We start from the raw sequence: 16,613 nt of genomic DNA, 5'->3' as shown, positions 1-16,613 counted from the left end.
AACAGAACAGAATGTTGGGAGAAAGAAGCTGAATCAGTGAGTTGCCATGATTCTGCCACTCCAGACAGAAGCAGGTTAAGATCTTTCCTGGTAAGCGAGTTAGTGGAGCTACACAGATTATTAGAAATGGGTTAGACCGATATGTAAGAGCTAGCCAATAAGAAACTGAAACTAATGGGCCAGGCAGTGTTTAAAAGAATACAGTTTCCATGTAATTATTTTGGGGCATAAACTAGCCACGCGGCCGGGGTGCAGGGGACGCAGCCCCTCCGCTCATACTACAACAGAGTGGCGCCCGACGTGATGGACTAAATCCACTTAAAAACCTGAGAAGGCTTAAAAATAAGGGAGAGAGAGTTTAACACAGATTTTTGCTGTTTGTTGGTGGCGTGCTGTAGAGAGATTTCCTGATTCAGCAACAGCAGCAGAAAAAAACGCTGTGTCATTTTAAAGCGTAGCTTCTTGGGGCTGTGCTGCCAGCGTGAACTCTGGCTTTAAAGCATTTCAATGGATTTATGGGACTGGATGTTTGTGTTCCCGCTTGGGATCGGAAGGAGAGTGCTCTGAGACCATGCCGATGACTCAGCGCTCCCCACCTACACCTGGGCAGACTGCAGAATCAGGCTTAGGCAGGCGGAAGAGCATGGCGGATTCCTGCCGCCATACAGAGACATGTTTTCAGACTGCGCAGTGCTCTGCGTGTCAGATTTAGATGTAACTTGGATGAAAGAATTTCTGTGCTGCATGCTCAGTCTCAGAATTAAAGTACTGAGTGCCGCTTCTAGCCCCAGAGCTAGCACAAAATGGTACGTCCTCCATTTTGAAATTTTCCTGACTCAGCAGTAGGAAAACCTGGCTTTTCTAAAATGCCGGCTTTCTGGGCTGTGTCTCCATTGCAATCTCTGGCTCCTGCGGGAGACAGAGTCTTTGATGGCAACTAGACTCGCTGTGTGCCTAAAAGGAAGTCATTGTGTGCTGTGGCTCAGAGGCACAAGCAGCTCCACCACGCTACTGGTGCAATGTGCAAGGATCAGAGGTACGAGCGGCTCCGCCATGTTGGACTGGGCGGGGCAAGCAGGCAGTACCTGTTTTTGACCTAGGAATTGTCACAGCTTAGATTCTTAAGCACTTAGTGATTTAAAGGAGCAAAGTAAAGTGCTCCTGGATAGTAAAAAAAGAATTACAGATTCACAATAAAACAAATTCAGACACTGTTGGATGAATGTACGTAGGCTTGGGAGAGAGAAGAAAAAGAATATAAAGAATAAAGTTAATGTCTTAAAAAAGGGTAAAGTCTTTAAAGAGACAGAGTACAGATAGTTAAGAGATTAAAAGAAATAAAGAAAAATAAGCCACGTAAAAATGGAAAATTCACAGAGAGTCTGGATTATGTACATTGTATTTTCTTTAAAATTTTTGACTGTGAAGGAGCTAAGTACAGAGAGACATTTCATTACATGGGCTGCCAAGCTAAACCAGAATGGATATAAGGGTATTGTGATTTCAGAATTTGGGTCTAAGTATATGATGCTTTGGAGAGAGTCTTCTTTTGTTTTCACAAAGGATGAGACCCTGTGGATTTCTTCTATTCCAATATGGTATGATAGACCACGTCCTCCTGAAAGGTTGCTGTGAATACCCTCAAAAAATTGCTTCGCTCAACTGCCAACTGAGATGAAACTAGCACACAGGTTATCCCATAAAAGATCTGATTAACAGCGCCCCCATTCAGCAGGAAGCAGTTTGAAGAGAAATAACTGCACCCATATTCTCAAATATTGTTTATAAATGTTCTTTTACATTTAAAGGAGGATATGATATAGATATGAATAATTTGCATTGATATGGATTTTGAGGTCAATTTTGTTATATGTATATGTATTTCTGATCTTTATTAAGGTATTGTGATTGTGTAGTTCATTTAAAAATGTAATGTATAATTAGGAAATATAGGTTGCTAATGGATAATCATCTATAATAGTCAAATTTGTAGTCATGTTAGATTTTTGAGAAATATAGAGATATATTTCAGTTAGATAGGCATTCTTCATATCTTTCAAAGACTGCAGAATATGGCATTTAAAATTTTTAATAACTTAGGACTTTTCATGACAATGAGACATGTCTGCTTCTGGCGGCACCAATCTACTTCAAGAGGAAGATGGGCATCGAAGAGGCTCCTTATGGAGTTTGATAGCCATTTGACCAAGAAACTGCTCTTGCCTGGACTGATGCATGAACTGGACACAAAGAACCCACAGAAAGAGGACTGCTGAACTTGCCAAAAGGTGAGATGGTCTTTCGGGGTTCCTGATTCATGAGAGTCTGCGAGACATTCTGCAGGACACAGCAGAAAGTGACTGAACTGTCTTTGAAAATTCCTGCTTCATGGAAATGTCTGCTGGATACTATGTGCCTGTAGGCCGAAGATGGATGCCCCAACAGTACAGAGGAACTTTGGGTGACTGTCCAGGCAGCGAGATGTCTTTGTCATTTCTAGAGTTTGAAGTTTCTTAGTTCTTGTTTACTTAGGTAATATTATATCTTTCTGGAGTCTTTGATGGAGTTGAAGAATGGATAGATAGTTATAGTTTTCCATTGTTATGATAAAAGATAAGGTTGATATAAATATTGTAACTGTAATTCTTGCTTGATAACTGTTTTGTTATATGTAATCTTACTATGTTAAAGTTAAAGCCTTTCTTTTTTGTTTAAACAGAAAAGGGGGAAATGATTTGGGAGTCTGCTGTTTTGTGTTGATTTCATTGGTTAAATAAAGAGACTGCCTTGGCCCTTTAAGAGGACAGAATGTTAGGTAGTCAGGGAAAACAGAACAGAATGCTGGGAGAAAGAAGCTGAATCAGTGAGTTGCCATGATTCTGCCACTCCAGACAGAAGCAGGTTAAGATCTTTCCTGGTAAGCGAGTTAGTGGAGCTACACAGATTATTAGAAATGGGTTAGATCGATATCTAAGAGCTAGCCAATAAGAAACTGAAACTAATGGGCCAGGCAGTGTTTAAAAGAATACAGTTTCTGTGTAATGATTTTGGGGCATAAACTAGCCAGGCGGCAGGGGTGCTGGGGACATAGCCCCGCCGCTCATACTACAACACATCTCCTTGGAACCATCTGGAATTCCAGATGGTTCCAGTCAGAGGATGAAACAGCTATGTGTGTGTGTGCCTTTGGAAACTGGTTGTCTTCATATGGAAACATTGAAGGTGGTCATGAGAGGGTTGACCCTTAAAAGGCACAGGAAAGCAGGGCTACTTTCAAGACTCCATTGAGTCAGGAAAGAACCTCTTGTTCCAACTCGGTGGACAACAGGTGGCTCTTAAACCAAGATCTCTCAATTTTAAATAAGAACCTGGACCATCAATCATCTAATTGAGAGGCTGGTCTAGGAGCTACGCTTTCACATGCTTCTGTAAAGTAGAAGCAGAAGGCAGATCTTCAGAATCACAGCCCTGTGCTAGCTTCAGTAATTATTCTTGAGGAAAGGCAAACCTGGTTCTCGCCATTGTAGAGACACAGTTCTATGATCCATAAACAACAATGGGATTAAGACCACTCCTTTACTGAGTGGCACCGAAGGTGGAATACCACTATGCTTATACTGAATACAAATTTTATTCAAATGTAACCCTTTCTGTGAGTGATTCTGAGGTTTTTGCAAAGTGGAGGGCTCAAAAAAAATGGTACACGTCACCAAGAACAGAAATTGCTAGGCATACTGCGTTAGGAACATGGAGTGAGGGGCTTTGGTAGGAACAGGGTGTGAGCTGCTTTGGAGGCTTTGGAGGTATGCTTTGTACACTTTGCTAATAGAACTGACGTTACCTGGGGCCACTTTTCCTTCCAGGGTCTATATTTGACTCTGAGCCTCTGTTGCTATGCAACAGCCTGCCTCTGAGCTCAGAGAATGATGCAGGGAAACTGGTCTGGGCAGCTTTGTCTAGAGTGTCCTGGAGACCGGATATTAAGAGGGGGTGGGGAGAATGAGTGGGTAACATTGACAAGGATGTGATTTTGTATGTTAATGGATTTCTTTCTAGAAGGGACCAAATCTGCAATGTGGCCATATTAGCTAACATTATGAGGAACAGCAGGAAAGCAGATGGGCAGTGAATAAAATATATGATGCCATTAGCAACAGGAGCTAATGTTCATGCTTTTAATACACGTGGGAACTTTAGAAGCAGAACTGGCTGTATATACTCCCCTAAGTATTTTTGTGAGTCCTAATTTCAAAAACCAGGAGTTTTAATTTTTAATAAAGAAAACCAAATATATTATACACACATATGTATATGTGTGTGTGTGTATAATATGTATATGACCTTTTGTTGGTCACATCCAGAGTGTCTCATTTGGACACTCTGTAGGAGTGACAGGGAAGAGATAAGGACTCTGGTGTGGTTCTATGGAACTTTCCACCCAGGAGAAGCAATCCTATTCCCATCATATTTTTATGTCTCTAACCTCCAAGCCTGAGTTCTGACTAAGAGACAGAAAACCACACCCATGAAAGTATGTCTAGGGAGACACAGTTGAGATCCAAGAACGCATGGATCATATATATTTTGCTATATATATTTCAGCCATAGAAGCACACATGTATGTACATACAAGCACTATATCAAAGACAATTGTTTTAACCTTCTTTACTCAAACTCTGTACTTCGTTATCTATTTAAAAATCAGCAGGTATATATTTGTGACAAAAATTATCTCCCTAACCAAATTTTCACCAGTTCTTCTGCATCTTCTTTTCTTTTACTATATATTATCTTTGTGTCCTATCGTTGGCCTTCCAGAGTAAGTTTCAGCACAGAACTGGGGCAGGGGGGGGGCTGTGGACACCCAGACCCTGAATTTCCGGTAAACAACTTGTTTCCAATGCTTGCAGCTGCTCTGAGCAAAACAACTTGTTTTCCTGTGTTTGCAACTGCTCTGAGCAAGAGACCCTCAGGAGTTCCTAATGGCCTGGGAGTGGTTTCTGGTGGGTTTGGCTGGGGCGTGGCTGGCAGTTAAGGATCCCTATTTAAGCTGCCCTGGAACACAATAAAGGGGACATTCTTGGAGAATTCAAGGATGACCTGTGTCCCCGTGTCTCTGTCTCCGTCTGTCTCTGCCTCTGTGTGTGTGTGTGTGTGTGTGTGTGTGTGTGTGTGTGTGTGTGTGTGTGTGTTTCAATCTCCAGTCCCTTGCCTGGGACTCGTGAACTGTTGTTACCTAATACAGGTGTGTACCATACCATAGTGCATAGCGAACAGCGGGAAGAGCAGACGTGGCATTGTGCTTGACATAGAACTTTGTTCGTTCCAACTCCCCACAATCTGGTCGTTTTTAATGTATGATTCATTTCCTCTATCCTCACCCTTGTTTCTCCATCATATTGTCTCAGTTTTATCAGGAACCCTGTTAAGTCAGTTTAACAAGAATCCCTCTACCCTCCAACTCCACTCTTTGTCAAAAATCCATACTTATTCTCACATTTAAAAATTGAGCTTGGTTATGTATTCGTCTGTGTCCTATTACAAGAGTAGCAAGTAAAATGTCCTAGCTGCTTTAAACTAGTGTCTAGCTACTCATGAACGTTTACTTGTGTCAGTCCAATAGTAAGTTTGTTCTCTCCAAATTGTCTCGATAGTTTCCCAAATACAGTACATTGTAAAGAGTAAGAGGATATAGCAAGAAGCAAACATCTGTTGGTCACTCAAGATACAGAGCTAACAATAGGCCAAAGTAATGACCCACCCATCTTGGAAAATTAACATGTTTTTTGGACGTGTCTGTAGAGCAGGGATAAACATTACTTTAAGGTGTATGGGTGACCCCAGAACACTTCGCATCACCATAAAGGCCTATCGAAATGCAGATGACAACCTCAAGGAAGCTGCACCATGGCATCTGTCCTTTAGTTAACCTTTCACATCCTATATACTCGAGCAGATCTTGATCTCTTGCAGCAGGGGGATGGTGGAAGTCAGGAATAGCTGGAATCCCAGGTGAGAGTCCCATGACCCTCGCCTCCTCCTCCTACTAGTGTCAATCACCATTGCCACATGGCAACTTCAAGATGATGATGGGGTGACTATAATATACACAGGGGGAAAAGGCCATGCTATAACAAATGACAGGGACACAATGATAAGGACACTGTAAATTCTATATTATAAAAACACATTTGTATTTGTTCTATAGGAAGGAATCCACACGCACACTGAAAAATGGTTTGTTTGCTCTGAGTTAATCTTCAACCTGAATGTCATCCAAACAGCTGGCTCAGGAGGGATGCTCGGTGACTGTGGTGTTTGTGAACCCCTCACTCCCTACCTCCCTCACTTCTACCCCCATTACAGAGAACAGAGGGGGAGGAGAAAAACACCAACACTATATCCTATTATATCAGAGATCAGAGTGACCTTCTGATCAGAGTGGCAAGTCTGAGCTTTGGAATTATTGACTTGCTCTTCTCCTTTCTGTATAGTCTGCTGGCTGAAGATAAGATTGAGGGCAGATCTTTAGGCAGCTTCTCAGATTGCTGACTCTATGAAACAATCCCAAATTAAGGATTTCATTCCTGGATTTTGCCCATGTCAAGAGTAGCAGGGACTCTTATACAAATACGTATCTATAAAGTGAAATTATTTTGTATTACTTCCCCTGCTGATGTTCATCTGAAATGTGGCCTCTGAGTAGATTGGTACATAGTACTCAAATCGATTAATTCTTGGATGGAAACTTAACTTATATCTGTATGTTTACATATTTATATCCACACACACATATTCAAATTTATAGACACATTATGCACACTTATCTTTGTGTTGCCTTCTTGTTTCATATGATTTATCTCAATTATCATTTATACTTCACTACTTCTTGTGCACTTAGTATCGTTAAGATTTCTTTTTGGTTTGTGCATAACTTTAAGTGAATTCTCTTTTGTCATCTTTTTGTTAATAAATGTGTTTTATATTTGAAACACGTCATCTTACTATTTTAACTGTAATTCCCAAACAACATAGGCAGACTTCTCACACTACTATTGACCTTGCATTTGTTATGAATTGAAGCTATTATCCTTGTGTCTTTTTGTAAACAGAGTCTCATCACATAGGCTATGCTGAGCTAGAATTTGCCATCTTCTTCCCTTAGCCTCCTGTGCATGGGAATTTCAGAAAATGACACCACACTCAGTTGAGAATGTGTTTTAAACTGCTGTAATTGTTTTATTTAAATATATGGTTCATCATAATGGGAATTGAGCAATACTCCAGGGAAATGCCTGGAGACCAGAGCAATGTGAGTTGCAGAGCCCTCGGGGCACTGTGGGACAAGCTTTAGAATAATTCCCAATTTAATTACTTGGAAAGCATTTTCAAGGCTGTTATTTTGAGGGCATTTACTTGTAAGGTTTAGCTACTGGGTTCAAGATTTAAAATATATCCTAGATTTTATTTATAGTAACTCTAGTATTATTTATGAGATTACGTGTAAGAAAGCAATAACCGCACTCTCTGGGTTCTGCTCAGTGCCTCAGAAATCAGTTATGCATGTAGTATCCATGTGATGGCCATTCCTCCCCAAAGTTGGGGTTTTGTCTTGGTACCTGGTGAAATTCCAAATATGTTTTTGTATATCTCTTCTTTTTATTGTTTCTAAAATTCATAGATTACTTTAAAGTCATAAAGATCGTGTCAGTATTGTTTGTTAAGGCTGAAATGTTACAAAAAATCAAAGCTATAGCAAATACTGCAGTAGCTACGAGCATGGATTATGACAAATTATTTCAACCACCACAGAATCCTTAAGTCTACCCTCTTTTCATGGCCCTTTCCCTACTTCCAGAAGTAAAAATTCTACTGGAATTCTTAGTTATGACTTATACTTCATGTGTATGTGTGTACATATTGGCATACTTGGGGGATGCAAATATTTGTGGGTGAATATGTGCACACATGGGTCTTTGTAGGTGTGCAGGAAAAAGGTGAACCTCAAGTCCCCAGCTGCTGTGTAATTGGAGAACTGCTCCATTTATTGAGTGGCTGAAGATCTACTCCATTCTCCATCATTGTATATGAGTGAATGGATTCTAATAGCTTGTTAAAGGTAATTTACCAGCAATCATCTTCCTGCATATTTAATAAAACAAATAGTGCGGTAGTGAATGTTATTTCTGTTTTCTAGACTGAATACCAATAGTGTAATTGTAGGGCCATTATATTAGCTTCTTTGCCAGATGTTTTCTAGGTGTTGTTACATTGATCCCCAGAGCAGTTGTACACTCACCAGTGTTACAAGTCATTTTTCCTTGCTCCAGTCAGGTTTCGGAAAGGGGAATGTTTTTTCTTGTATCCAAGTCTAGGCCATAGAGTCAAAGAAACAAATATCTGATAATGGTAGTCTCTCTTTACTCCTTTGATGTGGTAAAATGAAATCCCAGCTCTACTTCAAAGAAGATTTTTAAGGGTTTATGGTGAGATATTCATAGACACAAACACAATATTCAGTCCATCATCAAAAATCTGACTTGCTTCCTTCTCAGCTCTCTGATTTGACATTTGATAGGGATGATACTTATTTTATTTGTTTGTTTAATTTGTTTTTTGAGACAGGGTTTCTCTGTGTAGCCCTGGCTGTCCTGAAACTCACTCTGTAGGTCAGACTGTCCTCGAGCCCACAGAGATCCACCTGCCTCTGCCTCTGCCTCCCAAGTCCTGGGATTAAAGGTTTGTGCCATCCCCACCCAGTGGGATATTGCTTCTTAACTTCAATAACACCACTGTACTTTGGGTGAGTATTTGGAAATGTAAGGATTAACTGACAAACACACCGATCTCTATAAATGGAATTGTGTTATCTCTGCAATATATAGTATAATTGTTTGGGCTGTGGAGAAATCATTACCACTTCCACTTTTTCATTCCTGTGCTTTCTTGGAGCCTTTTATGATCACATCAGGGGCGTATATGATCTGGGTCTTATTGGAGCTCTACAGGAAGGGATAGTTGAGCTGATGGAGGAGGGTCATCTGTTTATCTGTTGTTTCATTGGTTAATTAATAAAGAAAACTGCTTGGCCTGATAGGTCAGAACATAGGTAGGCGGGGAAGACAGAACAGATGCTGGGAGGAATAAGGCAATGAGACAGATGCTATAGCTCTCCTCTCTGAGATGGATGCAGGTTAGAATCTTCCTGGTAAGCCACTACCTCGTGGTGCTACACTCATTAATAGAAATGGGTTAATCAAGATGTGAGAGTTAGCCAGTAAGAGGCTAGAACTAATGGACCAAGCAGTGTTTAAAAGAATACAATTTGTGTGTTGTTATTTCGGGGCATAAGCTAGCCAGGCATGTGGGAGCCAAGAGGGAACACAGCCCGTCGCTCCTTCTATATTGAGCTATAAGGAGATTTCCCTGAGCCCCAAAGTCTGAACTCTTGCAGGATGAGCTCCTTTTCTGTCTTAAATTGGCTGGTCACATAGGTGTTCACTGAACATCTTTCCCACTTTGTACCTCCAGTAGTCAATGGGGTGAAAAAGTGACCAGAGACATCTTGTTTGGTCCCTGAGGAAGTTGTAATATTCTTTGCAAGTCACTTTAATACATAAAAGAAGGAAGGTGATACTGAAATTATCAGGGCTTCTTAAAAGAGGAGCTGGGCTCAGGACTGATGGGAGTGGCTGGGAAGTGGGGATGGGGACAGGCAGTTCACCCTGACTAGAGTGAAGAGTTGGGGCCTTGCAAGGGAGTAGTCTTGAGATAACCAAATGATTTTCCTTAATTTGGGTTAAAAACGTAAATAAATTCATTTTATATGTTAGTGTCTTTTGTTATTTTCTCTTAATGTAGGTGACTTTGGATTCATGACCAAGCTTTATATCTCAGAGGCTGTGGTATCAGAGAGATGGATCCTTTCACCACGGCAACTATTTGCTGTCTTTTCCTAATCATTCCTTTTACCTCATGCTCCATACTATATCATAGATAATCTACCTGAAATTTCATGTAACTTTCTGTAACAGTCTCTGCCACTAAGGATTTTTGATAAGCATGGGGTCCAGGTCTTTTGGAAGCAAAGAAAAAAAAGATTTAGGAAAGCCTGTGTGGCCACCCAAGGGTGGCCAACCAATTCAGAACAAACTCTCCAGACACATAATCATCAAGAACACACCTGTAGTCAAGAAAGTTGAGAACTTATTCATTGGAAGAGGAAAAATGCACACCATAGAGAATAACAGAATGTCTCAGTAGGATGGTATTGGGGTGTCTTAGAGGGCATGGATTTGTGCCAGGTGGTTTTGGGGTGACTTTGAAAAAGGTAGAAAGATTGCATCTGACAGAGGCTGTCAGTAAGTACCGTTCATCCTCTGATTTGCTCTCATTAAATTTTTCCTAGGAGAGATGAATGCAGCAAGTCCAAAGCTGTCATTAATAAAAAATAAGTCACTTTGAATGTTTAGAGTGTGCAACCTAAAGTAACCATAGAAACCTGAAAAGTACAACAAAATCATGGGGAGGGAGGAGAAGGAGCCCCAGAAAGGGGTTCAGGCACAAACACTATGCAGGGGTAAATAGGAAAATGGGAGAATTTTAACTGGGGAGGAGATTGGAAAGTAATACAGGGTCTGAGGAAGGAAGGAGAAATAAATAACAATAAAAATGTTTGAAAAGGCCATAGGGACACATCACATACACACATGCTTGTGTGCGTGCATGCATGCACGCGTACACACACACACACACACACACCTAGCACACTTACACCCAACATAACAAACACACACATGTTTGGGACTGTGAACCTCCCCAGGTCCTGAATTTCCTGTGACCCCCTGTCTGCCAGAGTAAACAACTTGTTTTCCTATGCTTGCAGCTGCTCTGAGCAAACAACTTGTTTTGCAACTGCTCTGAGCACCAAACCTACAGGAGTTCTGATGGCAGGGGAGTGGTTTCTAGTGGGCTTGCAGCTGAGAGTTAGGGCATGGCCATTAGTCAAGGAGACCCTATATAAGCTGCCCTGGAATACAATAAAGGGGCATTCTTGGAGCATACTTGTTATTACCCATGTCTCTGTCAGTGTGCCTGTGTGTGTTTCAATCTCCAGCTTGTTGCCTAACTCGCAAACCATACCTTAGCACATGGCGCGTTGAGCAGACTTTGCGCTACACACACACACACACACACACACACACACACACACACAAACATGGTGTTACACCACATGGATGATAGTGCTTGCCCAAGAACCATAGACTAACAAAAACCCTACTACCAGGCAAGCGAAACCTCCCTTCTAATTGTTGACCAGGGAAGTCTAAGAGATTCTCCAAGCAATGTAGGCAATTGCCATTGCCCTTGGTCATCTTCAATAACCTGAAGGTAAGACCCATTGCTGAAGAAACCACACAGTTTAGACACAGGACTTGAAGTAATAGAGCTGTAACTAACCTGGAAGTCTCCTTCCTGAGGACTAGTAGCTCTCAGAGTATCTGAACATGCTTTGCAAGGAAGAAAAGCGATCGATAACCCAGACGTAAAACCTGTAAACCACAACGACTAGCCAAGAAACATATTCCTGATGGTTCAATAGTGGCATTACTATATTGGAAATAACCAACAGTTGTCTAATTGGACAGAATGCCTTCACAACAGGAGAGAGCCCATGCATGTAAACCTAGCAAAGAATCCATGGCTGGAAACGTTGTAGACCCTAGAGGAGAAGTCACTATTGACACTTTACTAAACTAGAACAATTTCTAACTGCATTCTAAATACTTATCCTCATATCCACAAAAAAGTATAGTTCCTCACCAAAGAGGCTTCATTTATTTTTGTGGTGGCTAGAGACAACTAGAGATTCACCACTGGCCAAAATAAAAAGAACAAACGAGCATGAGATTCCCGACCCCCATGATGGAGCAGATTAATTGCTTTGGGCCTCTGGTGTAAGTGCTGGATGGCAATGGCAGGAAGTGTAGATGGAAGTTTCTGTCCTGTCTGGTCCTGCAGCTGTTCTGTCCCAGAAAAACACACAGAGGCTTATATTAATTATAAACTGTTTGGCCTATTAGCTCAGGCTTATTATTAACTAGTTCTTACAACTTAAATTAATCCATAATTCTTATCTATGTTTAGCCACATGGTTTGGTACCTTTTCTCAATGAGGCATTCTTATCTTTCTTCCTCTTCATCTGGGTGGTGACTGACTCTCTCTGCCTTTCCTCTTCCCAGAATTCTCCTAGTCTGGTCACCCTGCCTGTACTTCCTGCCTGGTTACTGGCCAATCAGCATTTTATTAAACCAATACAAGTGACAAATCTTTATAGGGTGCAAGAGTACGATCCCCAGCAAGGAAGCCTATGTTGGATCAATGTCTTCATCTTATCAGTCAGGAAACAAATGGAGAAAAGATCCTAGTATCCTAAAACCCCTTGGAGGGTTTATTCCCAAGCATGCAAGAACCACCCACTAAGTCCCATTTCCTAAAGGTTGTACCACTCACCAATAGTGTTTTCCTGTATTAAGAAAAACAATAAGGCTTTACCACATGAACCTTTGGGGTTCATTTAATCTTACTTCATTTAGACTATACATTTTAGTATACTATAGTAGACTATACATAGCAATTTGCACCCATTTAGAATACCACAGTAAGTAAACAACTGGGGAATGTTATTGACACTATTTTATAGGTTGTGCAGATGTTGTAGATTAAAGGTGTGAAATAATTTCACTCTTTCTCTTATTTTTTTTTCTTTTGAAGGATATACTTGAATATAATAAATTGACAAAAACTTTACACATTTGATGTAAAGAGAAGATTTTGATGGGGGATGGTAACTCCACTTATCTGTGGGTCTAAGGATAAGATTTAGAATGTAGTTAAGAATTATACTAGTCTAGCAAAATGGTGGTAATAGAGTCTCTTCTAAGACATATGATCTCACTAGCTGTTGAAGTTGACTAGGTGTCTAGTACCAGGCATGATTTTCCTCCCCTTGAGTTGGTCTTAAGTTTAATTAGACACCTGTTGGCTACCACCAAGATATGAATGCCACTTACTGGACATTGTTATGGGTTATAGATTCCATGCCTGAGAAGTCTATTAACTGATTTTTTTCCCTTGGCAGCTTGCAAAGCATTTTCCATTGAAGCTGGATCACAAGAAGGAGGCTCTCAGGTTAGATTCAGTTCAAATAATCTGAGTCCTGTTTCATAAGTGTATATACGTTCAGCAGTTGGGGCCCATCCTCAACCGCTGAGATGCAGATGAGGGCAGTTGGCATAGTCTGTATTGTTTTGGGGTTCATCATCTCTGATGAATGATTTGAAAGGAGATTTCTTATACCTGGTACTGGAGTTTTTGTTAGTCTATAGTTATTGTGGGGAGCCTTGTCAGCTCTGTGGTTTAACTTCCTTTAGTGTGTGTGTGTGTGTGTGTGTGTGTGTGTAAATATGCACTTACATGTATTGTGTATGATTTAGAGGAACATAAAATAATGTTTCCTTGAGGCTTTATCCAACAATCTTGTGTTATTTGCCCCTCCTCCCTCCTCCTGTATTGGCCACCCACTCAATCCTAAATTGGAGAGCCTTTCCTATTTTCCTATTTCCTGTTTCATATAATCTGTATTCTGATATTTCCCTATCATGGTCTCTAATGGTCCCTTTATACTTCTTTATTTATGTGGTTCCTCCATGTTATATTCTCACATTTGAAGATACAGAGCTAGGAGCCATAGATGAGAGGGGATATGAGGTGTTTGCTTTCTGGGCCACTTCACTTAGTATAATCTTTCCTAGGTCAACCTTTTTATCTGCAAATTTTGTGAGTTCATTTTTCTTTATAGCTGAACAGTATTCCTTGTGTATATGTAGTGTGTGTGTGTGTGTGTGTGTCTGTGTGTGCCAAGTATGAGTCCTTTATTTAAGCCAGTGACTGACAGCAGGCTCTTGCCACAAACAACTCCCTGCTCAAAGAAAGGTAGAGTAAGGTTTTTTAAAAGGTGCCAGCACATTTTCATTATCCATTCATCTGCTGAAGCACTTTTAGGTTTTGTTTGCATTTCTTACCTCTTGCGAAGAAATGAATTTGGGTGTTGTTCATACTGGATTCTAGAGCGGCTGCACAAATCTGCATCCCCACCAACGTGAATGAAGATTGCCCTTTCCCCACAACCTCAATTTTTTTTTTTTTTGTCAATTGGTTTGTTGCTTAGCCATTCCGGCTGGGTTAAAATGAAATCTCAACTTTTAAAAAAAAAAAAATCCATTTCCCCAAATGCTAAGAATGGTGAACATATTTGAGATATTGATTAGCCATTTTTTATTTTCTCTAGTGAACCCTTTGTTTAAAGCCCTAGTCCGTTTTTCAATTGGGTCTTTTGTTTCCTTGACTCTTCGAGTTCTGTATATATTTTGAATATTAATTCTCTGAAAGATGTAGAGCTGGCAAAGATTCTTTTCCAGTCTGTGGTTTTCTTCTTCACTTAATTGTTTGTTTCCATAGATGTTCAGAAGCTTTTTAGTTTTATGAGGTCTCATTTGTCAATTGCTGACCTTAATTCTGTGACTAATGGAGTACCATTCAGAAAGTCCTTTTCTACACCTATACCTTGTAGGCACTGCCTATGCTTTCTTTTCTAGCAGCATTATGTATGCATTTCAGTGTTTCATATTTTAAGATAAGGTCTTTGGTCCACTTATATCTACTTTTTGTACAAGGTGATAGACATAAGCCTAATTTCATTCTTTTGTATGTGGACAACCTGCTTTCTCAGCACCATTTGTTGAAGATACTGTCTTTTCTCCAAGTGTGTGTTTTATTGCCTCTGACAAACATCAGATAACTGTAGTTATGAGTTTGGGTGTTCTAGTTTGTTGCATTGATCTACATGTCTGTTTTGTACCAGGACCATATTAATTTTGTCACTATAATTCTGTAACATCTCTTGAAGTCTGGACTAGTAACCCCTGCAATATGATTTTTGCTGAGAATTGCTTTGGTAATCCAGTTTTTTTCTGGTTCCATATAAATTTTAGAATGAGATCATAACAGAATACTACAACTGAACACAATGTAGTAGAAATGAGCATATCATGGTGAGCCCAGTCCCAGTGGATACATGTACGTTACAGCTTCTGCACTTATCACCCAGGAAACACTGATGAAGAGAGGGCTGAAAGTCTGTGTTACAGGTCATGAAAGAAAGCTACAAACCACAATGGATATAAGACCAAGTATGAGTCCTTTATTTAGGCCAGTGACCAAGAGCAGACTCATGCTACAAAGAAGTCTCTGCCCAAAGAAAGACAGGGTAGGATTTTTAAACCTCAAGCCACAACTGTATCATATCAGAGGCAATGGGGAGGGGTTTCAAAAGCTTCAAAAGTTTCTAGTAAGCTGATTAAAACGATTTGTTTTAAGTTGCAAAACAGCGGACCTCGGAAAGCTGTAGGTGCTCAGAGGATGTGCTCAACAAAGGACTAGGAACAATTGGGTGAAGTTAGCCAAATCTAAGGCAAAATGGAGTTACTTTGGGCAGTTTAATTGTAAGGGCCTGGGTAGAAGGAAGTCTGCTATGAGACCGGCTCTCTTAGAAATGGCTGTGTAAGTAAGATCTGAAGAATGGCATTCTCAATAAGCATGCTAATGCAGAAGGGGGCACATCTCATGGACGCACACCCTGGACAGGAAACCGTAGGCGACTGATGGCTGCTAAGAGAAGGAGAGTCATCCTCTCCATGGAGGAGCCCACTAATTGCTTGTCATGCACCAAGTGGTCAGTTCTGAAGCCATGAATACAACAGCAGCAGCCGCAGCAGGTTCTATTTATATATTTGTAAACACACACACACACACACAGAGAGAGAGAGAGAGAGAGAGAGAGAGAGAGAGAGAGAGAGAGAGAGACAGACAGACAGACAGACAGACAGACACAGACAGACAGACAGACAGACAGACAGACAGACAGACAGACAGAGACAAAGGCGGGGGATTTGTTCAGTGGCTGGACTTCATTTCTCAGAGCATACAGACCTAGGATGGGCTGTCAAAAAGTTTGAGGTGAAGAGTTTCAAGAAAGTTCTGTGGATGCACTGAGTACAGACCCCCTTTCCTTTCCCCTTCTTGTACAGAGGCTTGACATGCTTGGAACGACATTTCTGTCTCTAATCAGTGAGACACTTATCCCCTTTGACTACCGTCACTCCAGTCTTGTTAAGATAGTGCATCACAATGATCCAATAAACTTCGCTTGTTCCTTTATCTCCCTCCCCTCTCTCCTCTCTTTGCGCTTCTCCCTTCTCCCCTTTTCCTTTGCCCCTCTCTATGAGTGTGTGTGTTCTCCCTCTGGAGGAGTGAGCTGAAGGTAAATTCCAACTACATGATGGTTTTCAGAACATTTTGTTACTTTGTTCTAGCTTAAGGAAGCAAAGGGTGTCACATGGAAGGCTCACCCTATGCAGTAGATCTTAATTCTACTGTTTCCCAAGGTAATAGCTAAATGTCTCCAGACAAAACTTGTACCCCATTAAGCCTCCACAGCTTCAGAGGCTGGTGATTCTGAGATGAGATAATTTCTTGAGGAGTGGGGGAGGGG

Source organism: Microtus pennsylvanicus, chromosome X, assembly GCF_037038515.1.
Source record: "Microtus pennsylvanicus isolate mMicPen1 chromosome X, mMicPen1.hap1, whole genome shotgun sequence".
NCBI lineage: Eukaryota > Metazoa > Chordata > Mammalia > Rodentia > Cricetidae > Microtus > Microtus pennsylvanicus.
Note: the sequence above shows the minus strand (reverse complement) of the source record.